At 35.8% G+C, this 24282-nt stretch overlaps 1 protein-coding gene across 13 annotated transcripts in view; it reads right to left on the reverse strand.

Moving 5' to 3' along the window:
* The window catches only part of BNC2 (basonuclin zinc finger protein 2), a 439476-nt gene that overhangs the window by 411226 nt on the left and 3968 nt on the right, over positions 1–24282 (reverse strand). The gene's annotated exons all lie outside the window — the stretch shown is intronic.

A 24282-nucleotide genomic window follows, 5' to 3' on the forward strand; every position in this document is an offset into this window, starting at 1 on the left:
AAAAAAAAAAGAGGTTAGAGTGGGAGAGAGCCAAAGCATAAGAGACTCTTAAAAACTGAGAACAAACTGAGGGTTGATGGGGGGTGGGAGGGAGGGGAGGGTGGGTGATGGGTATTGAGGAGGGCACCTTTTGGGACGAGCACTGGGTGTTGTATGGAAATTTGACAATAAATTTCATATATTGAAAAAAAAATGTAATCCTTTTAGAATGTGGTCAAGTTTAAGTGACTATTAACTTAAAAAAATGATTGCCATATATTTATATATATAGCTTATTATATGAACCTCATGGGAACCAGAAGCCAAAAATCTGTAACATACACAAAAAATGAGAAAGGAAGCTAATTTAACACTAAAGTCAGTCATCAACCACAACAGAAGAGAGCAAGAGAAGCAAAAAGAAACAAAGAACAATACCAGAAAACAGTGAACAAAATGCCAATAAGTATATACTTATCAACAATTACTTTAAATATAAATGGACTAAATTCTCCAATCAAGAGATATACAATGGCCAAATGGATTAAAAAAAACACAGCACCCATCTGTATGCTGTCTATAAGAGACTCACTTCAGATCTAAATAAATACACATACAGACTTAAAGTGAAGGAACAGAAAAAAAAAGATATTCCATGCAAATGGAAACAAAAAGAAATATGAAGTAGTAACACTTATATTACACAAAACAGACTTTAAAACAAAGACTGTAAACAAAAGGCAAAGAAGGACATTACCTAATGATAGAGTTCAATCCAACAAAATGGTGTAACACTGGTAAATATTATGCACCCAACACAGGAACACCCAAATATATAAAACAAATATTAATAGACATAAAGGAAGAAATTGACAGCAACACAAAAAATAAAACGTTAATATCACATTTATATCAATGAATAAGATCATTCAGACAGAAAAGCAATATAAAGAAACATGGGCCTTAACACATTAGACCAGATGGAGTAATAGATATAGAATACTCCATCCACACACAGCAGAACTCATATTCTTTTCAAGTGCACATGGAACATTCTCCAGAACAGATCACACTAGGCCACAGAACAAGTTTCAGTAAATTTAAGAAGACTTAAATCATATCAAATGTCTTTTATGACTACAATGGTATAAAACTAGAAATCAATTACAAGAAAAAAATTGGAAAAAAACAAACACATGGAGACCACACAATGCACTACTAAACACTAATGAATGGATCAACAAAGAAATCAAAGGGTAAATCAAAAAATACCTTAATATAAATGAAAAATGGAAACACAACATTTGAAAATCTATGGACACAGCAAAGGCAGTTCTAAGAGGAAACTACATAGCAATAACAGACCTACCTCAAGAAACAAGAAAAATCTCAAATAAAATCTAACTTTACAACCAAAGGAACTAGAAAAAGAAGAACAAATGTAGTCCAAAGTTAACAGAAGAAAGGAAATAATAGATAAAATAAGTGAAATGGAGATAAACACACAATTAAAAAGATAAATTAAACTATAAGCTGGTTCTTTGAAAAGATTAACAAAATTGACAAACTTGTAGACAGATTCATCTAGAAAAAAGAGAGAAAGCTAAAATAAATAAAATCAGGTACAAAAGACAGGTTACAATTGATATACCACATATACAAAAGACCAATAGAGACTACTATAAACAATACATGCCAACAAATTGGACAACCTAGAAGAAATCAACAAATTCTTAGAAACACAAAATCATCTGAATTATGAAGAAATAAAAATCTGGAAAGATTTATTACTAGTAATGAGATTGAATCGGTAATCAAAAACCTCCGAACAGACAAAAGTCCAGGACCAGATGGCTTCACTTGTGAATTCTATGAAACAGTCAAAGAAGATGTAATATTTAACATCCTCAAACTATTCCAAAAAGTTGAAGAGAAGGGAACATTGCCAAACTCATTTTATGAGGCTAGAATTACCCTGATACCAAAACCAGACAAGGACAGCATAAGAAAATTACATACCAACATCCCTGATGAACATAAATGTTAAAAATCCACAGTAAGATATTAGCAAACCAAATTCAACAATACATTAAAAGGATCATATACCATGATCACGTGGGATTTATTCCAGAGATATAAGGATGGTTCAACATCCACAAATCAATGTAGTAACACCACATTAACACAATGAAGGACAAAAATAATACGATCTTCTCAACAGATGCAAACAAAGCATTTGACAAAAGTCAACACCCACGTATGGTAAAAACAAAGTAGAAATAGAGGTACATACCTCAACATAATAAAAGTCATGCATGACAAACCCACAGCTAACATCAAACTCAAGAATGAAAAGCTGAAAACTTTTCTGAGATCATAAAAAAGACAAGGATGCACAAGTCACCACTTTTATTCAATGTGCTGGCAGTCCTAGCCACAGAAATTATGCAAGGAAAAGAAATAAAAGGCATCCAAGTTGGAAAGGAAGAAGCAAAACTGTCACTATTTGAAGATGTCATGATTCTATATATAGAAAACCCTAAGGACTCTGCCAAAAAACTTTTAGAATAAATGAACTCAGTCAAGTCACAGTAAATTAATATATAGAAACTGGTTACATTTCTTTTTTTTTTTTAAGATTTTATTTTTAAGTAATGGGGCCTCAAACTCACAACCCTGAGGTCAAGAGTTGCGTGCTTTACCGACTGAGCCAGCCAGGCACCCCTGTTACATTTCTAGAGACTAACAACAAGCTATCAGAAAGAGATATTAAGAAAGAAAATCTCATAGAAGGAAGGAAGGAAGGAAGGAAGGAAGGAAGGAAGGAAGGAAGGAAGGAAGGAAGGAAGGAAGAAAGGAAGAAAGAAAGAAAGAAAGAAAGAAAGAAAGAAAGAAAGAAAGAAAGAAAGAAAGAAACACAAGGATGTTGAGGAAAGGGAACCCTTAAACTGGTACAGCCACCATGGAAAATTATACAGATGTTGCTCAAAGAATTAAAATAGGACTACCATAGGATCCAGGAATTCCATGTCTGGATATTTACTGGATGAAAACAGAACACTAACTTGAAAAAATATCTGTACCTTTACATTTATTGCAACATTATTTACAATAGCTAAGGAAGAAATCTAAGTGTCTATCAATAGATTAAAAAAAAGAATTAAATCTTGCCATTTGCAACAACACAGTTGGAACTGGGGGTATTAGAAGTAAAAGAAGTCAGAGAAACACAAATACCATATGATTTTACTCACATGTGGACCCTAAAAAGCAAATGAACAAACAAAATAAAACCAGGATCAAAGATACAGAGAACAGATTAATGGCTGCCAGGGGGGAGAGGGGGGTTGAGAAGTAGGTAATATGGGTGAAGGGGATCTAGAGGTACAAACATGCAGTTATAAAATAAGTCACAGGATTATAATGCACAGCATGGGGAATATAGACAGCAATATTAATTTTGTATGGTGACAGATGGTAAATGGACACATGGTGATCATTTCATAATGTACATAAATATTGAATCCCTATGTTGTATACCTAAAACTAATATAATATCGTATGTCAAGTATACTTCAGTTAAAAGTTTTTCCTGGGGTAGGGGCGCCTGGGTGGCGCAGTCGGTTAAGCGTCCGACTTCAGCCAGGTCACGATCTCGCGCTCTGTGAGTTCGAGCCCCGCGTCGGGCTCTGGGCTGATGGCTCAGAGCCTGGAGCCTGTTTCCAATTCTGTGTCTCCCTTTCTCTCTGCCCCTCCCCCGTTCATGCTCTGTCTCTCTCTGTCCCAAAAATAAATAAATGTTGAAAAAAAAAAAAGTTAAAAAAAAAAAAGTTTTTCCTGGGGTGCCTGGGTGGCTCAGTGCATTGAGCATCCAACTCTTGGTTTCTGCTCAGGTCATGATCTCAGAATTCTGGGACCCAGCCCCGTGTCAAACTTCACACTGAGCATGGAGCTTGCTTAAGACTGTCTCTCTCCCTTTCTTCCCCTCTTCCCCACTTATGTGCACACGCGCTCGCTCTCTCTCTTTCAAAACAAATAAACTTTTAAAAAAATAATAAAATAAAAATAATTTTTTCCTTTAAAAAAAGAATGTAAGGGAGAATTCTGGGAGGAAAAGAGTCATTTTTACCAGTACTTTTTAATTTTTTTTTTTTTTTATCAATAACTACTCAGTGATTCCCAGCAGAGGCATTATTATGACTTGGAGCAGAATAACTCATCATTGTGTGTAAATTATTCTGCAATCAGAACTGAGGTATCCTTGGCCCACTAAAAAGCAGGAAGCATCCCAATTTGATCTTTTATGACAAATAAAAATGACTCCCAAGATTTCCAAACACCATGTGGAGGTGGAAAAAACCACAGGTTCAGAACCCAGACAAGCCTTAACATCTTCCACCCTTTAGTATTTGACAGTCAACGGATGAGTGGGAAGGTGTTCATATCAGTCAGGGTGGAGGTCAACCTTCTCACGTACTGCCAGGACACCCAGGACATTTTTAAACTACCCTTTCTCTTTTGTGGCCTATCAACTGCAAAATCAGTCATCAGTTACTCTTAAAGCCAAATACACCAGCATTAATTTGATATACACCACAAAAATGTTCATCTCTCAAAAAATAGAGAGATGCTTTCATTATTTAACACATGCCTTTTACAGTCACAGTCTTCAAAAGTTAGATGGCTTAGGCCATCTAATTTTTTAATGTAACAGATCATGATACACTGATTAGAAAGAAACTCCTGGGAATTGTTTTCAAAACAGAGAAATTATACCAAGAATCGAAGCCTCACATTTCTGAACACAAAATGTTCAAGTTGAATGCCTCTGCATACTTATGTTACCATATGAAATAAATAACACAGAATTTATAAAAATTCATTTAGTATAAAAAAGCTAAGTTTGAAACAATACTGAGTTTTATTTTTAACTATAATGAAAAACGAAAGGAAGGAAACATTAATGAAGGAATATTTTCACTTAATAAAAGAAAATCTAGCATTTTCAGTGTTAAATTTTAAACAATTATCAATAAAAAAATTGCACAATCCTTTCATTATTTCTTTAAGCAAAGCCCAAAAGATTTGCTTATTAACAAGAAAACTCATTATATTTCTCACTTTAACAAACATTTGCCACAAATTCTTTGGTATATTATTTCCCAAGTTCAGACTAGAATTCTGTAAGTCTACAGAACTAGATCACCATGGAACACAACACAATACTAAATACCACAATCTATCACCAGCATTAACTGCTCCCAGTCCTAAGACTTTAATTGCGACAAGGCTGCAGCTCAGAGACTGAAGACTGGTAAAGTCCTCTCTTAGCAGGCATAGACAAGGACCACATATTTTCATACATGCTGGTGCATATAAGAAACTGTTTGCTGTCCCAGTCACAATCATGTCCAAGACAGAATTTTTAAGTTAGTGTGTGAAAATTCTACTCAATGCACTTTCATAAAATATGCCCCATATTTTGTAACAATCCATGAAGATTAAATGACCACCGCACCAGAAGCTCTGCCACAAGCTACAATCTTTTGACAAACTTTTGAGTAAAAAGAAATCCTATCAAATTTTGCTACCACAACACAAGACCATCAATTCCCAATTCACAGATGAAATGTCAGTCAAAACTGCAAAGTGAGTCAGTATTAGTGTGTAACTGCTGATAAACACATGTGCCTTGAAGAACTCCTAAAATTTTTCCACCCAAACTATGTTATTTCTGTAAAATACTAAGTGGAGGATATATTTAAAATAGTATATCTGTTTACAATGTCAAGTTGCTACATGGTAGAAAACTTCATTTCTACAGCAGGTCCTCAGATAACACTAAATGTTAAATTGTATGCTGCGGTAGGTCTACTTTCCGATTACTAGAAGTAAGCATACAAGAGATATAATTAGTTATGACACTAGGACAGGCATACATGTTTCAACACACACGCAGCTCAGAACAAAGTTCTTGGCATTATATGACAGAGGACTTAAACCAAAGACTCAAAGAAAGGTTAGGCAGTGTGTGTGTGTGTGTGTGTGTGTGTGTGTGTGTGTGTGTGTGTGTGTTTTAATTTAAAACTTGCCACATCAAATTATTTCTTTTAAGTTATGGCATATTTTGAGATTTGTTTAAACATCTATTTCAAGATTTTTCAAGGAAAAAAAACACCCTGAGGCTTTCATTGTGCCCATGTTACAAATTAAGGAAGTTGACTTTATAAAGTTCATTTAGTAAAAAAGAATCACTTTCCCCCCAAAAAAGCTGCATGTTGACCAACACACAATTTAGAATATGCCCATTATTACTAAGAAAATTTAGAAAATTTGATAGTTCTAGTCATGGGTATCTCAATCAGGGATAAAACACTAAATTCTAAAAACGATATACAAGGCAGTATAATTTAACATTGATAATTAAAGGTTTGTCTGAGATAGAACACCAAGATACCTCAAAAACCATAATCTTCGAGCAAAGCTTTAAAAATTAAAACACTATTAAGAGGATAAATCCTAAGAGTTCTCATAAAAAGAGAAATTTTTTTTCTTTTCTTTTTATTGTCTAAATGAGATGCTGAATGTTAACCCTGCATTGGTAACCATATTACAATATAGGTAAATCAAACCATCATGTGGTAAGGTATACCTTAAAATGTATACAATGATGTAGGTCAATTATTTCTCATTAACAATGGGAAAAATAAAGATGTGAAACTATTAATTAAATCCAATACCCACTTAGGACCATTTATTCCCTGATAAACACAGAAAAATGAAAAGATCAAAATAATATGCCTAATAACCTACAGAGCGATATGTGTGGTAGACATATAAACAGTTGATTATAATAAAGTGTGGTTAAGCTCAGATGAGAGGCAAATTTAGGTAATTAAAGAGACAGATTACTTATCTACATAAAAAATTGAAACTCCATAAGATCCTACTATGTTTAATCTCAAAGGACTATAATAAGAAATACTCTAAAGTACCCATTTTCTAAGTAAAGCCCTCAGTATAGGCATGGATACAAAGACTATTAAAATAAAATCTATGATGCAGTAGCTTATAAAAACATAACAAAATTCAATCTCTTATAATGATATTCTGAGAAATACCCAATATTAATAAATGGAGGCTTTTTTTCCTTAGTATGTTATCAAATATAAATTTATTTTCCTGAGAAAAGTAACCCCAAAACACAGGTTTTCAATAGAAAGGTCCAAAATACCAAGGTAAAGAGAAGACACTGAAAAACGGAGGTAGATTCAAGTCTGACAGCTTCCATCTTCCAAGTGCTATACTGTCCTCAATCTGCAACATGAAATACCATCATTGAAGTCAGGTACAGTGAAGAGGAGGTATTGTGAATGGGTGTTAGAAAACATAAAGCTTATAATTAAATGCACTCTCAAGGGTAATAATCCACCCTGGAACAAGATAAAAACATTCAGAAGCCATCCCAGGTAAAGCAGCTAGACCTTATACTCCCACTGGGGTTACAGTACATGACAATGAATTATGACAAATCCCATCTCACGGGCCAAATGGTCCATGAAAACAGCACACGTGGTCCCTCCAAAGACAGTGTAAATGATGCAGTTAGGCTTTGAGTGCACAGCCTTCCACCATATAACAACAGGACCTGCTAAAAGGGCCTCTCTACCCTCAAAGTACTATGTAAGCAGCCTAACATACTAGTTATGTACAAGACTTTTGTTTAAGAGAAAACACCCAGCAGATTACAGCTAACACAGAAAAATTCGACTCTAATGTTTACTTCCAACACAAAAGTTGGTGTTAACTTTCCTTCAAATCAGAAAGTTTCACAATCTCAAAAAATTCTGAAGGAAAGAAGAAAAAGATCTAGCATTAATTTTTCTGGAGTTGAATTTATTTCATTCCTTTTTATTTCTTGAACTATCATTCCTGAGAAAATATCTACAAACTTTCTTGATAGTGTACAACTTCACTAGACTGAATTTTCAAAATTGCTTTTATTTTTATTTATTATTTTTTAATGTTTATTTGAGAGAGAAAGCCCACACATGCACACATGCAAGCAAGGGAGGGACAGACACACAGAGAGAAAATCCCAAGTAGGCTCTGTGCTGTCAGTGCAGAGCCTGACATGGGTCTCGAATTCATGAACCATGAGATCACGACCTGAGCTGAAATCAAGAGTTGGTCACTTAATCTACTGAAGCCACCCAGGCAATGCTTTTATTATTTTTAATAACAAAATTATGTCAAGATCTAGATTCCATGCAAAATTAGCATTCTATGATGAGGAAAAAGAGGTGGAAGAGGAACGGAAAGGAAATTCAATGACACAGATTTTTCCAAGGTGGCAACTAACTATTGCTTTTCTTAATTGCTAACCAGGAAGTCATCATAAAGATACTGGTAAGTGTTACCTTGAACCACAACTTCTAGGAATTCAAAACCAAATCTGAAAGAACAAAAAATGAAAGAAAATCATATTCCCGTTGAGCACCTACTTTTCCCTTTCACTTTTGTTTTACAGGTATGGATAAGACTGCCTTAAAAACAGTTTATGTGCACAAATTTGTACTTCATTAGCTTTCTTTATAACGTCCCTAGTATATATTTATGCCTGACACAGATTTGCTGCACTAAGTACACAAGCTATGCAACAATCACTGTAATTTCTAGCCAAAGAATTCTATATAAATCTGTTTAATGTTATGGAATATTCATATAGTCTCATATCTGGTTTAAAATTTTTCTTGGTATCCCTTGCCTTCAGGGGCCTTCTCAGGCCATAACCTAGAATAATTTTACTCCAACTCCACAAAATTGACTCTGAAGTGGAATTTATTAGGCACTTGCCATATAAAGCAAAATTACATAAATGTACAAAATATTGACATAACTTAGTAAGTGGAAATTTATAAGCATGCACATATGTATGCATGAACCTATATATGCACAAAATCTCACACCAATTCTTATACAGCCAAATGAGTTTCCATGGATTTAAAGAAGGTCCATTACAAGGGGCACCTGGGTGACTCAATCATTTAAGCATCCAACTTCAGCTCAGGTCATGATCTTTGGGTTCATGGGTTCTAGCCCCACATCAGGTTCTGTGCTAACAGCTCAGAGCCTGAGCCTGCTTCAGATTCTGAGTCTCTATCTCTCTGTTCCTCCTCTGCTTGCACTCTGTCTGTCTCTCTCTCTCTCAAAAACAAATAAACATTAAAAAAACAATTTTTTTAAAGAAGGTCCATTACTTACAGGGAAAAAAAATCAGTATGTTTCTATTGTCACCTCAGGACACTGCACTTTTCCAATAACATTACCACTGTTTAAAAGCATTTCTGGAATTCTTCATTTATAACTACTTCCAGAGCCAATTTTTAAGCTATGTGAGAAAAAACAATTGTGCTAATTATGATTATTTTTTTTTTTTACTAAAAAGGGAATCATATGAATTTATCTACCTACCATGTTCATCAGGGTTAACTTTTAGAGGATTCAGAAAATCAAACCTTATGCCACAAAAAATTTGCTAGCACTAAAGATATTTTTATTAAGCTTATTTCTTTATTTTGAGAGAGCATGTGAGCAAGGCAGGGGCAGAAAGAGAGGGAGAGAGAGAGAATCCCGCGCAGGCTCCACACTGTCAGTGCAGAGCCTGATGTGGGGTTTGAACCCATGAACCATGAGATCACGACCTGAGCTGAAACCAAGAGTCAAATGCTTAACTGAGCCACTCATGGGCCCCTAGCACTAAAGATGTTTGGAAGAATTAAGACATAGGCTGTCAGAAACCAATGTCAAATGGAGAGCTCTAAACACATTTTAAGCTATAGCACCATCAAAGTACGATCTACAGTGACTATTTCATAAAGAATAATACTGGTATCTGTTTATGGTTTTTAAGCTTCCTTAGTTTATTAGCATCTTAATTACTTCAATGCTTCACTCAAGTTTATGAATCTTTTTAAATATTTTATTGACAAGTTCTTCAAATGTTATAAAACTTCTTCAACTTATATTAAAATGACTACCTAACTACACTTCCTTCGAATTTCTGACTATATAATTTATATCCCTGTGTCTTCAAAACTGCATTTATTGTAATTACAAAACATAACTGTAAAACTTAGTCACAGTGGTGAATTGTATGGTGTATGAATTAGATCTCAATAAAATTGTTTAAAAAAAACTGAAGTCACAGAAAACCGAAGTATCCAGTTCAGCTTCATTATAAAGCCTAAATTTGGGGCACCTGGGTAGCTCAGTTGGTTAAACATCCAGCTCTTGATTTTGGCTCAGGTCATGATCTCATAGTACGTGAGTTTGAGCCCCAGAACAACCCCTCCCTGGTTGCTCTCTCTCACTCGCTCGCTCACTCACTCTCTCTCTCTCAAAAATAAATTTAAAAGAAAATTTTTAAGCATAAAGTATTCAAGACAAGGAAAAAAATATCTCACATACCTCCACATATAGGTTAGTACAGATAAAAAGGGCCCTATCACAAGCACACTTGAACTCAAGAGAGTTAAACACTCCATCAGAGGTTGGAATATTAGGAAACACATATTCACACACACATGATGCTAAATTTGATATATGTCTCACTCTCACCCCAGCATTAGACCTGCATGATTTTCTGAATAATGGGAAAGATTTTACTCTCACCAGTGGTATCACCACCTTATTAGTATACAAAAGCACAAATCTATGAAATAGCCTATGGAGTTTTTACATTTTTCTTTAAACAAAGTTACATTTTGCTTGTCCATATCAGGTTCAATGCACAGTCTCTATTTGTTTGATTGCACAATATATCCCTTCCATATCTACTATAATAAGATAACATGCACACTGTAAAACACAAAAAACAGAAGAATGAGATAAATCAAATTTCTAATATATTTTCCCATATCTTATAAAGGATGATTTTTGCAAAACTGTTGGGAATGGTTACATCTACCATGGAAACTACCATTCCAATAAGCAGTTCAGAAAATGGCAACAGCAGATGCCATAAATAACCCTCCAAAGAATAACTAAGACCTGATAAAAATTGATAAAGAATGTGTTTATGAGTGAATGAATGTATAATAAATATATGAGTATGTCCTGTACCAGGCACTGCTACAAGTAGGGGAAATTCAGAAATTAGTAAGACAACCAAACGTCTCCATTCTTATGCAGCTTGGTATCCTCAATAGTAAGAGAGGGCTAATAATAAACTACATATAAACAAATACATATTTTCAAGTAGTGATAAATGCTATGAACAAAGCAGGGTAAAAGGTCAGAGAAACATACAGTTTGGAGACACAGCAGGGGGGAAGAAAATTATCAGGCAGTTTTCTCTGAAGGAGTGACATTTGAGAGACCTGAATGAAATGAGGAAGGAAGCCACGCAAAAATGTGGGAGAAGAGCATTCCAGGCAGACGAAAAACACGTGCAAAGCCTGAGGTAGGTACAAACTCGGCATGTTCAGTAAAAAGCTAGGTTACCATAATGGGAGCAGAGTGAGCAGTAGTAGGAAATGATGTTGGAGCCTTAGGCAGGGATCTCATCTTACATATCCATTTCAATCACAATAAAGAGTTTGGATTGCACTGCAGGTGTGATAAAAAGTCACTAGAAGGCTTTGAAACAGAAGTGATTTCTCTGTGAAGGGTGGTCTCAGTGTAGTGAGCAGGAGAGAGGCTAGAGTGGAAGCACTAGGCCAGTTAGAAGATATGGCAGTATTCCAGGTCAAGGATGTTGGTGCTATGGACCCTGGTAATGGCAGTGGAAGTAATAAATGAGTGATAATTGGGAGGCAGACATAACGGGCCTTGCCCAGTACATGAGGAGCACAAGAGGCAGAAACACTAAAACACTCTGAAAAAAAAAAAATGTGGTGAGCATGCATGTTGGGCAAGTACATGAAAACAAGTACAAGAAAAACAAGGAGGCGCATGGGTGGCTCAATCAGTTAAGCAGCCTACTCTTGATTTCAGCTCAGGTCATGATCTCAAGGTTTGTGAGTTTGAGCCCTGCTGTCACCACAGAGCCTGCTTGGGATTCATTCATTCATTCATTCTCTCTTTCCATTCTCCCTCCCCCTCCCCCCACTTGCGTTCTCACTCTCACAAAATAAATAAAAAAACAAACAAACAAAAAAAAAAAAAGTCTCATGCCACTCAATTTAACTGGCCCTTTGTTTTTTGATGTATTTTTCATCAATGTTCAACATTGTTGATTTTTATCAACGTTCAACATTTCCTGTGTAATTTCTCCATTCTCTCCATAATTGCCTCTATTTAATTTTTACCTCTGACACCTTTTCAAATTTAAAATTTGTCATGGATTAAGTCCTGTGGTTTTAAATAATAAAATGTTATACATTTAAATAATATTTAAATGTTATACATTTAAATAGTAAAATGCTATACATGTTATACAATTCTACCATGACTGCTGGGAAACACACAGACTGTAGACTGAAAATATAGATGTAAGGACAAAAGTCTGACCAGATGTAAGGACAAAAGTCTACGGAAGTCAAAACAGGTGGTTCCCTAGTCCACCAACATCTATCATTCTGGTGTCTAGTGGATGTTCTGTGTTTCATCCTTCTACCTTCTCTTCCCTTAACCAATTTTTCTCTTTACTTAGAATCTAACTGATATTGAAGTATTTTAAAAGGAACAAAAGACTAAAGTAAAAAACAAAAAAGGGGGGCATTACAAACTAGGAAGTTGCTGGAATCAGCTAACACAGAGTTAAAGATACAGTATTAGCTTTTTAGTCCTTTTGGCGTCCATAAAATAATACAATATGAAGAAATGTTGAGCATCCACACGGTATGAAACATTAAGGATCTTTAAAATCTAATCTTGACCCTAATTGTATAATGGAAAAAAAGAAGCCCAAAGCAACTGAAAAACTCTTCTATCACATAGAGAATAGATGCAGAGATTAAAAACACATATACACACCCTTATTGCAATTTATTACACATATATATATGGCCAATCTCAGATCTAGATATCTCTCTACAAGGTATCTGATAACAGAAACTTTCTCTACCACAAAATCAACTGGCCTCAAAGCTTTTTTATTATTCTTTAAAAACAACATACATCTCTTTTCCCCCAGAAAACTGCTGTCTTATCCGATGGCCTCCCACCATTCTCATACACAAAACACATTATATGTAAGGTAGTAGCGTAGCATGTGATATCTCCCAAGAAATTTAAAATGAATGAAATGAGATTGCCATCTGCATTAGATCCATAAAAACCAAGCAGATGCAAAGTCACCTTAACAAGTAGCTCCCAAGACAGTTAACTAATATCTGCTTGAGAATATTAACATATCTAGAGAAAAAAAGAATTTGTCAACCAGAAGAATAGGAAGAAAAAAAGCAAAAGGAGTAAATTTTGTCAAACCTCTTCCAAACACAGTCCAGGAGATGGGAGTCCAAAGTGTGTACTCTAACAATACAGGCCACTGGAAAGGCTTTCCCTACAGTGAAAAGAGGACCTTATGCCCTCCACCTGCAACCCTAATATTCTCTGCTCAAATCCCAAACTCATAAAGTAGCAATGAGCAACATTTGGATTATAATTTCACTCCCCACTTAAATTTGCCTGCAAAGGAAAGAATGTGCTAAGCATGCCAATATGAGTATTCCATACGTATCCATGAGTATCTATTACAGTATGCAGATATATATGTGTTCACACAGCACATGTGCATGCATTTGTGTGCCTATTCTCCAGCCTTCTGTCAGTAAACACACTGAAGGAGCCCATGAAGGACGGATCTCTTGCAAAGACATACTGATTAAAAATTAGATTTCTAAGCATACTAAGACCAGAGGCAGAACCTGAACTATGGTTACGTTAAGATAATAAACATCCTTCTGCACATGAACTTTGTGCTCCTTAATGTTAGGGTTATAGCTTCTACTTCATCTGTAATACCTACAGTACCTAACAGAATATCATGTATATCAAAGAAACTCAATTGCCTGTTAAGTTGCTAGATTCTAAGATAATTAAAAGTTGCATCGAACTTGGAAAATGAAAATAACCAGAACTCCAATGCCTATGCCAAATGCACAGCTTGAATGTAAGAACCTAAAAATTTTTAAAACATCTTTTTTTAATCAAATCAGTACACTATTGTATGTTTCATGAACATCTACAAGTTACTCTATATATAATAAGCAAATATTTACTTGTTGGGTATCAACAGATTACTCTGACACATACGTACTTTAGAAATACAATTTGACATTAGTAAAACATTCATCAATACACTCAATATACATCTATGCCATCCATACAAATACCTGAAATTACAAAAAAACAATATAACAGGTATTACTATACTATGAAAATATAACAGTAAACCAATCCCTACTGCCCCCCCCACAAATTTCAATAAACCGTACTATTTTGTATTCTCCCTCCCCCACAAGGAAGTTGCAAATTGTCAGTTTCTCATGGATGCTCCCCGCCCCCCCTCACACACACACACACACACACACACACACACACTCCATTAGATCTAATGATCACTGTCCTACACAAAAATGTCTTGTGACTGGTTTCTGTTCATAGACGTGGTAAAGCTGCAAAGACCAATGAACAGACATAAGTCTTTTATGTGTAAATATTTCTTACAAGGGATACTCACATGGTGAAAAATATAGCTCAACATCTGGCAGAATTTCTGGGTTTATAAAATGTTTACTTGTTAACATCACTTAGAGTTAATGTACTTTGAAGTTAAATCAATGTTCTAATCTATCAAAAACCAATTCAAACACCTATAATGTTGTGCTTCCAATCACCACTCTGAATGAGAGGAAAATCTGAACTATCCCATTGTACTTCCAGAAGCATACCTATTAGCGTACGTACATGTTGACAGAATAAACTTTCCTAATCCACTAAAGAGTGAAATATGTATTACAGGGAAATTAGATACCACAGCACAGAAAACTGAGTGGACTTTCTTTGTACGGCTGTATTGTTCTAGTTAATTGCCTTCTCTATGTCGCCAAACCATAAAGACAGCAAGAATACGATTTTGTCATTCCATATGTGTAAACATACCTATGAGTACATGTCAAAACATGTTTGAAGAGAACAGAAAAGTCGCATTAACTGTTTTGTTCAACATTAACAAAATGTGTCATTTAGTAAAATGAAATTCATATATAACTAAAAATCAAGTGCCTAGTAAATATAAAATATTCTACCATACCAGTCTCTATATTTTAATTTTTTTTTAAGTTTATCTACTTATTTTGAGAGATGGGGCACACAAGTGTGAGCATCAGCAGGGGAGGGGCAGAGATAAAGAGGGAGAGACAGAACACCAAGCAGGCTCCATGCTGTCAGCATAGAGCCCAACACAGGTCTTGTCGCAGGGCTGGATCCCACAAACCATGGGACAGTGAGCCGAGCTGAAACCAAGAGGCTGGACACCCAACCAACTAAGCCACCCAGGCGCCCCTTTGTAAGTTATTTTAAATCCTCTACAGAATTTAAATCTGTAAGTCCTCAAAATACGTCATGAGATACAATTTAAAATTGGCTAATTACTATTTATATATGTAAACAGTGATGAAGGGAAAAAATAAATACTCTCCACATATATATTTGATTAGTTAACCATCTAAGTTGATACTGAATAATGAAACTTTTATCCAAAATAACACAAAACGCCAAAAACAGACAATGCAGTTAAGCAAGAGTGGCCCATTAGAATACCAGAAAAGCAATTACATGGAAATAAATATAGGTCTTTAAGAGCATGAATAAAGAGGGGCACCTGGGTGGCTCAGTCAGTTAAGCAACCAACTTCAGCACAGATCATGACCTCCCAGTTCGTGGGTTTGAGCCCGGCATCAAGCTCTGCGCTGAAAGCTCAGAGCCTGGAGCCTGCTTTGGATTCTGTGCATCCCTCCCTCTCTCTGCCCCTCCCCACTCACGCTCCATCTCTCTTCTCTCTCTGAAAAAAATGTTAAAAAAAAATTTTTAAGTGCATGAATAAAGAGAAAATTATAACTTTAAGGGAAGAATTTTTTTAATTCAACAATGATACAACACAGTTGCCTCCAAATTAGTTTACCTTTCATTGTTTTCAAGTTTCTCTAATTCAACTGCAAGGTATTTTAATTACAATATTTTCCAGGTAAGCTTTTTTCTTTTTTAATGTTTATAGTTGAGAGAGAGAGAGAGTGCATGGTGGCGGGGGGGGGGGGCGGGCGGGCGAAAGACAGAGAGAGACAAGACAGAATCAGAAGGAAGCTCCAGGCTCTGAACGCTCCGCACAGAATCCGATGCAGGGCTCAAACTATGAACCACGAGATCAAGACCTGGGCCGAACTTGGATGCCTAACCAACTGCCACCCAGGCGCCCCTGCCAGGTAAACTTTAAAACAAGCTCATGTTTCCAAATGTGCCATGCCAGATTTGAACATGGTATTTATTTAAAACTTAACTGGACCAGTTAGTTTGGATTTGAGATCATACAATAATTTTTAATTTTAAGCACTGTTGGCTGTTTCTCTAGTTACAACAGAATGTCTAGGAAGACAAATTTTCTCAGTAATGTTTTTTTCCCTTTCCTTTTGAGGTATTTATAAAACCCAAAACAATTATTTCTATATACCTAATTCCACCCTCCAGGGCATGAAGTGTCTCTCTTATCATACAGAACACCTAGAATACTTTTAAACTCAATGATAATTAAGAAACATCAAAGTCAAACCAGTGTATCTCAAAGGTAACTAAGACTCATCTTTTGGCTATCAAATGACATATTTCTTATTCCCTGAAGTACCGCCAAGAGTTCTTTACCCATACAACAAATGCACTTTCTTAATGTAGCCTTTACTCTTCTGCAAATCAAATAAATCTGAGTTTCATAAGTAGACTGCGGGTGCCTGGGTGGCTCAGCTGGTTAAGCATCCAACTTTGACTCAGGTCATGATCTCACAGGTGGGTGAGTTGGAGCCCCGCATCAGTCTTGCTGCTGTCAGCATGGAGCCTGCTTTGGATCCTCTGTCCCTCCCTGTCTGCCCCTCCCCTGCTCATGCTCTCTCTCTCCAAAATAAACACTAGAAAAAAATACAAATAAATAAAAGTAAACTGTTAAGGGCAACAAAAGAAAGAACAGACAAATGGGAATACATCAAACTTAAAAACTTCTGTAAAGGGGTGCCTGGGTGGCTCAGTCAGTTAAGCGTCCGACTTCAGCTCAGGTCACGATCTCACAGTCCGTGAGCTCGAGCCCCGCGTCAGGCTCTGGGCTGATGGCTCAGAGCCTGGAGCCTGCTTCCGATTCTGTGTCTCCCTCTCTCTCTGCCCCTCCCCTGTTCATGCTCTGTCTCTCTCTGTCTCAAAAATAAAATAAACATTAAAAAAAAAATTTTTTTTTAAACTTCTGTGAAGGAAGTAATCAACAGAGTGAAAAAACAACATACTGAATGGACGAAAATATGTGCAAACCTTATTTCTGACAAGGGATTAATACCCAGAATATATAAAGAACTCCTAAAATTCAACAACAAAAATAATCCAATAAAAATGGGCAAAGGACTTGAATAGACATTTCTCCAAAAAATATATACAATGGCCAAGAAGCCTATGAAATGATGCTCAACAACACCAATGGCCAGGGAAATACAAATCAAAACCACTAAGAGATATCACCTCATACTTTTAAAAAGGCCCCTGTTAGGGGCACCTGCCTGGGTGGCTTAGTCAGTTAAGTGTCTGACTCATGGTTTCAGTTCAGGTCATGATCTCACAGTTCATGGGTTTGAGCCCCACATTGGGCTCCACACTAACAGTGCAGAGCCTGCTTGGGATTCTCTCTCTCTCTCTCTCTCTCTCTCTCTCTCTCTCTCTGCCCCTCCCCCATCCTTTCTCTCAAAATAAGTAAGCTTCAAAAACTTTTTTAAGTGGTAAACATGTTTTTTTAAAAAAGTCCCTATTAAGGGGCACCTGGGTGGCTCAATCAGTTAAGTGTCAGACTTCGGCTCAGGTCATGATCTCACAGTTCATGAGTTCAAGCCCCATGTTGGGCTCTGTGCTGACCACTCAGAGCCTGGAGCCTGCTTCAGATTTGTGTCTCCTTCTCTCTCTGCCGCTCCCCTACTTGTGCTCTCTCTCTCACTCAAAAATAAACGTAAAAAAAATTTTTTTAAGACCCTATTAAAAAAATAACAAGTGTTGGCAAAAATGTGGAAAAATTGGGCCTTTTGTATACTGTTGGTGAGAAGATAAAATGGGGCAGAAACTATGGGAAATAGTATGGAGGTTCTTCAAAAAATTAAAAACAATTACTATATGATCCAGCAACTCCATTTCTAGATATATACCCAAAAGAACTGAAAGCACATCCATGTTCACTGCACATTCCTCACATCAGCCAAGAGGTGGACTCAACCTAAATGACCATCTACAGGTGAACAAGTAAAGAAAATGTGGTAAATAGACACGATGAAATACTATCAAATCTTAAAAAAGAAAATCCTGTCATGTGCTGTAACATTGGATGAACCTCGAGGACATTATGATAAATAAGACAGTTACAGAAAGACAAATACTCCATTATTCTACTTATATGAAGTATTTAAAGTAGCGAAACTCTTAGAGAATAAAATGGTGGTTGCCAGGGGTTGTGAAGAGGGGAAAAAGGGAGTTGTTCTTCAATAGATATAGTTTCAGTTTCACAAGACAACCAAGTTCTAAAAATCTATTGAACAACAAGGTACAGTTAACAATACTGTCTGTACCATACACTTAACAATGTTTAAGTTGTTCAATTTTATATTGTGTTCACCACAATAGAAAAATTTTAATGAACTGCTAAAGACCTGAGAATAGTGAAACAATCTTGAAAAGGGACAAAATTGGAAGACACATTTCTCAGTGGCAAACTTAGTGCAAAGCTACAGTTAATTTTGACAGTATGGTGCTTGCAAAGATAGACCTACTAATCAATGGAGAGTCTAGACATAAACCCTTACATATATAGTCAAATAATTTTCCACAAATGCACCATGTTAATTCAATGGGTTAAGAATCTCTTTTCAACAAATGTTGCTGGGAACAACTGGCTATCCATATTCAACTGGATCTCTACTTCACATAATACACAAAAGTTAACTCAAATCAAAGACCTAAATGTAAGAGCTCAAACTAGAAGATTCTTAGAAGAAAATAGGGGTAAATCTTCATGAGCCTGGGTTAAACAGTGGTTCCTTAGCACATTAAAAACACAAATGACAAAATAAAAAATAAGTTGGACTTCATCAAAATTTAAAGTACTTTAAAGTACAGTGCTTTCTGGACTTCAGGTGCCTGGGTGGCCCAGATGGGTAGGCACCCGACTCTTGATCTTGGTTCAGGTCATGATCTCCCCCAGTTTGTGGGTTTGAGCCCCATGTCAAGCTGTGTGCTGATGGTGCCCAGCCCACTTGGGATTCTGTCTCCCCTTCTCTCTGTCCTTCCTTTGCTTACGTGAGCACATTCTCTCTCTCTCTCTCTCTCTCTCTCTCTCTCTCTCTCTCTCTCTCAAAATAATAACTAAAAAAAAAAATTTTAAGCTTCTGTGCTTCAAAGGACACCCTCAAAAAAGAAAGACAACCCACAGAAAGACAAAATACTTGCAAATTCTACATCTCCTAAAGGACTTGTGTCCAGAATATATAAACAGCTCTTACAACTCAACAATGAAAAGACAACCTAAATGAAAAATAGGTAAAGGATATAACAGACATTTCTTGTTACACAGAACTCTACAAATGGCCAATAAGCACATGAAAAGACACCCAACATCATTAGCCATCAGGAAAATGCAAATCAAAACCATTTCACACCCACCAGGATGGTTAAAATTAAAAGACAATAGCAAGTTTGGAAAGATGTGAAGAGATTAAAAAACTCATACAGTGTTGGTAGAAATGTAGAAAGGTGCAGCTTCCTTGGAAACTTTGAGGAACTTTGGCAGTTCCTCAAAAGTTAAAGATAGAGTTGTCATATGACTTAGCAATTCCACTCCTAGGTACATATCCAACAGAAATGAAAACATTTGTACACAAATGTTTACAGCAGCAGTATTCATAATAACTAAAAGGTGCAAACAACCCGAATGTCCATCACTGGATGAATGGATAAATAAAAGATGCTATATCCATAAAATATTAATTGTACATTTTTAACAAGTGAATTTAGTATATTACATGCCAACAGAGCTATGAAAAACAGTATACTGCTATGATTATATAGTCCTATCACATAAAATATTAAATATTCCAATTAAAAAATAACTTAGAAATTATCAAACTCTCTTGTTTTACAAATGATGAAATAGAGGCTCTCAAACCTGGGTGGGAAAGAATGGGGCCTGTTCTCAGTCTGGAGTAGATAATGATGAACTGCTTCTTGCACTAAGGTACTGACTGGATGAATACTAGATGGAGGGTTCCTATAGATAGTAGCTACTGCCGTGTATTCTTTTTCCCTTTAATTATCATATAACTCTGGCCTACTTCTAGGGGTGTATTTTTGTTGTACCCTTACAAGTCCCTCTTTCCTCTTCTACTTCACCCAACACAAACTATAATAAATGGAAATAGGATAGTTAGAAGGGGAAAGTTAACATACCCTTGCCTTGTCTGTGGGAAGGCCACCAGTTCACCTCAGAGAATCAAGACAGATTCATCTCAGTATCGTGTATACAGGATTTCCACCCAATGGCCAAGAGACTGGAACATGCCCTGGCTGGGCACACGGCTGTCAATTATTGAATATATTTTTTTCCTGGAAGAAAGCATCTCATCTAAGGGAAGGAGTGTGAAAAATGGCTCATCTCTCTTCCCTGAAACAAGGACAACTAAGCCAATTATACATTCACAAGACACCATGAAAAACTTACCACAGAAAGCTTCAAATACAACTATTAAAAGGTTAACCTTGGCTAAAAAAGGTAGGGTGAAGTAAAAACTATAAATAACTTTACAGAGATTTGCTAATAAATTATTAATATATTTGCAAAGGTATTGGAGGGCCCCAAAGAGTTTGGTAAACTGACAAAAATCATTGAAATGAGAAAAACAAAATTGTTTTATTCATCTCTGGTAACACAGGTTTTCCCTGTTCAAAAAAAATGAACTTTTAAAGAGAGATGAGGTATGACAATTATTTTCTATTTAAATGTTTTGAAAATTCTTAAAAATAATTCTATGAATCTTCTAAAATGTTAAAGTAGTATTTTCCCAATGCAAAATCTGCAAATATTTGTCTTATGACCTGAAAATGATCTGATACTCATCCTGGTTTTCCTTTACGTTGAGGCAACAAAGTAAATACATTTTTTAAAAAATCAAGTGATAACACCAGGCTATGACGGAGGGAAATCAAAGGGGGGAAATAGCAGCACAGGAAAATTAGTAGACTATATTACTTTTATACAGATTTTAAAACATATATATCCATTAATTATCAATTTTTTCTAGATACATAAGAAATAAGATAAATTGCTAATAGACCCATTCATATACACAATTCAGTCAGTATAAAAAACGTTTAATTACAATATACTAAATAGTCGCCAGAAATACCACTTTTGTCCTCTGAAAGATTAAAAAATGAAAATAACACTTTTCATTGCTGTCAAACGTATTCAATTTTCCCCTCAAATGAAGTTTAGATGAAAACAATGTGAGTGACAAGCTCCAGCACAGGCAAATCTTGGCAGCCCTCAACTCTGTCTATCTCCTTGGCCTGTTAAGCAAAATTCCTTCACAAACTGTTGGTCTTTGCAATAACTCCTACAAAGCTCATTACTGCCAGCATCAGCCTATCCCCCATGTTGTGCATTTATCCCTGGGATGCATATCAACATGTGGCACATGTCCTTGACATGCACAGAAGAGCTGCACCCCAGGACAGCAGCACGCACGACAATAGTGTCGACTCTTACTTCTTTATGGTTGCTGGGATGTAACCGAGAAATCTAATAACTGTGACAGTGGGGCCTTTCGGTTTTTCCTTGCATTTCTAGACAGTGAAGCTGCACAGACACTAATGAAAGGTTAAATGAATAGGAATAGTTGACAAGAGGTACAATAAAGAAGGAGCTTGGTAATCCACAGACACTGAGCAGAGATCCTTGGTTCAAGCAGAGAAAGGACAGCACATCGTCGAGTCACAATATTTAAAACAGCTTGCTATACACAGAGGCTTTTGTGTCTGGGTACACGTCTGGCTTTGGACTAAAAAAAAAAAAAAGGGATACTGAAAAGGAATTTCAGCATGGGGCACTTTGGCAAATGTAAGGTCATAATAAGAGAAAAATGTTTTGTGTGGGTTGTTACATCTTTGTACTGAACACAAAAAAGCTGGGACTATGAACTCATGAACCACAAGTTCCAAGACAATACTGTACATTTTGACAACTATTAAATACTGTATCTAAAGGGCTGGTTTGATGTGATTCCCACTGGTAAGATATACATGCAATGACTCATATAGCTGTTCCACATTCGGCCTTCCTTGTGGAAGAATTCCTGATACTCATCTTAGAGTTCTGCAGTCAATTTCTAGTTTTCAGTGAACATGATTTGTTACAAATATCACTAGAACTCTCAAGCCATCTTCCACTCATTGCAAAACTTCCCAGCAGCCTACTGTAAGGAAACTGAATTTATCATGCTAGCAAAGTTGAAGTACAAGGCAAACTTTTTGTAATTTCAAGTGACTACAATAGTGAAATGCCCTCAACTAACATTCTTAATTATTAAATTTATTTATTTTAGTTTAGTGCTCTTCTCACTACACCTTAAGGGAAGGTTATATACCTTAGGGAACTGATTTTAAATTATAATACCAAAACTATATCTAAATTACTAAGAAAAAAAAATGTTCCAGAATGTCAAGGGAAACATAGAGTAAAACACAAAAAAATATTTTGACGTTGTTAGGTATTGATTTTTTTTCAAAGAAAAAACTTACGACTCTGTTATGGCATGAACCTTAAAAAATGATGATCTGTAAAATCATCCTATGCATATGCATGAGTTGAATATAGGTTCACAATAAATGGTAAAAGCGTACTGAGAACATGTTTTAAAACAAGGCAGCCTCTTTGAACAGCCAAATTAAATTATAGCTGAACTCTTGAGTGTACTGAGGGATCTAATAAGCAACAAATAAAGACTTTTATTGGCTAGCAACATAATGAGAGTTACTGTGTGAAAGATGAAAAAAAGACAAATCTGGGTAGTTTATCTCATTGGATTATACTATTTACTTAAATGGTAAATAAGTTTGTCCAAAGTAATGCTACTAAAAACTAGTATGTAAATATTAAAGAGCAATTATGATCAATGACTCTTTAATGTAAACATAATGCAAATTCCAGTGGAAAGACTGATAAACAAATGTGAAATTAAACAACAAATATTGAATTTAATACCACTTAAGTTCTATTTCTTTAAATTTAACTTACTTACTGATTCGTAATATATCAACGTTATAAATGGTTTACTATTTTATGCTTATAAACGAAGCATTTATTGTAAAGGAATTTTCTCTCTGGAGTACGGCAGTTGTATGTAGAACTCCTTCAAAACCATTATTTACAGAAAGGAGGTTGTCCTTAACGAACTGAAAGAAGGTATTCCCCTCCTCAGTGATTTGGTAGGAAGTTACTTTTAATAGAACTTTGAAGAGTGGCCTCCTTACAGAACTCCCTCAGTTGGCGAAATAGACAGTATTTAGCAAACCAAATCCTATTTAAAGCGTATTTGGTCGCCTTTTGCTTGATCTTCAAATCACTTCAAATCGCATAAAAGGTAGAGAACCCTAGAATCCTTAGCTGACTACTTAACTATTCTTGTAGAAAGTTCTGGTGCTTTTGTCACAGCTTAAAAAAAAAAAAAAACAAACAAAAAACCAATAGCACCTCCAAGCCTAAACATTAAGCCAGTATTTATTATCTACTCTTTTTCTACAACATTCTGACTGCCAGAGTGATTTCTGTTAACCTTAAGTATATCTAATAAAATCATAAGGCTCCCTCTAGCTCTTCAGAGAGGAGTTTACTAACCAATGATCCTATGTAATTCCCATCCAACAGAAAAGATTTTAGGAGGCTCCCTCCTCTTCCACAAGAAATGTTTTCAACTGTTTCTTGCAAGGGTGTAGATGGTGTATGAGACCATCTGCAGGGGAATTCACAAAGCACTGCTCCTTATAGCCACATTAATTTAATCTATTAATTGCTTCCAA

This window comes from Herpailurus yagouaroundi, unplaced genomic scaffold, assembly GCF_014898765.1.
Source record: "Herpailurus yagouaroundi ecotype Mexico unplaced genomic scaffold, PumYag 160, whole genome shotgun sequence".
In the NCBI taxonomy this organism is placed as follows: domain Eukaryota; kingdom Metazoa; phylum Chordata; class Mammalia; order Carnivora; family Felidae; genus Herpailurus; species Herpailurus yagouaroundi.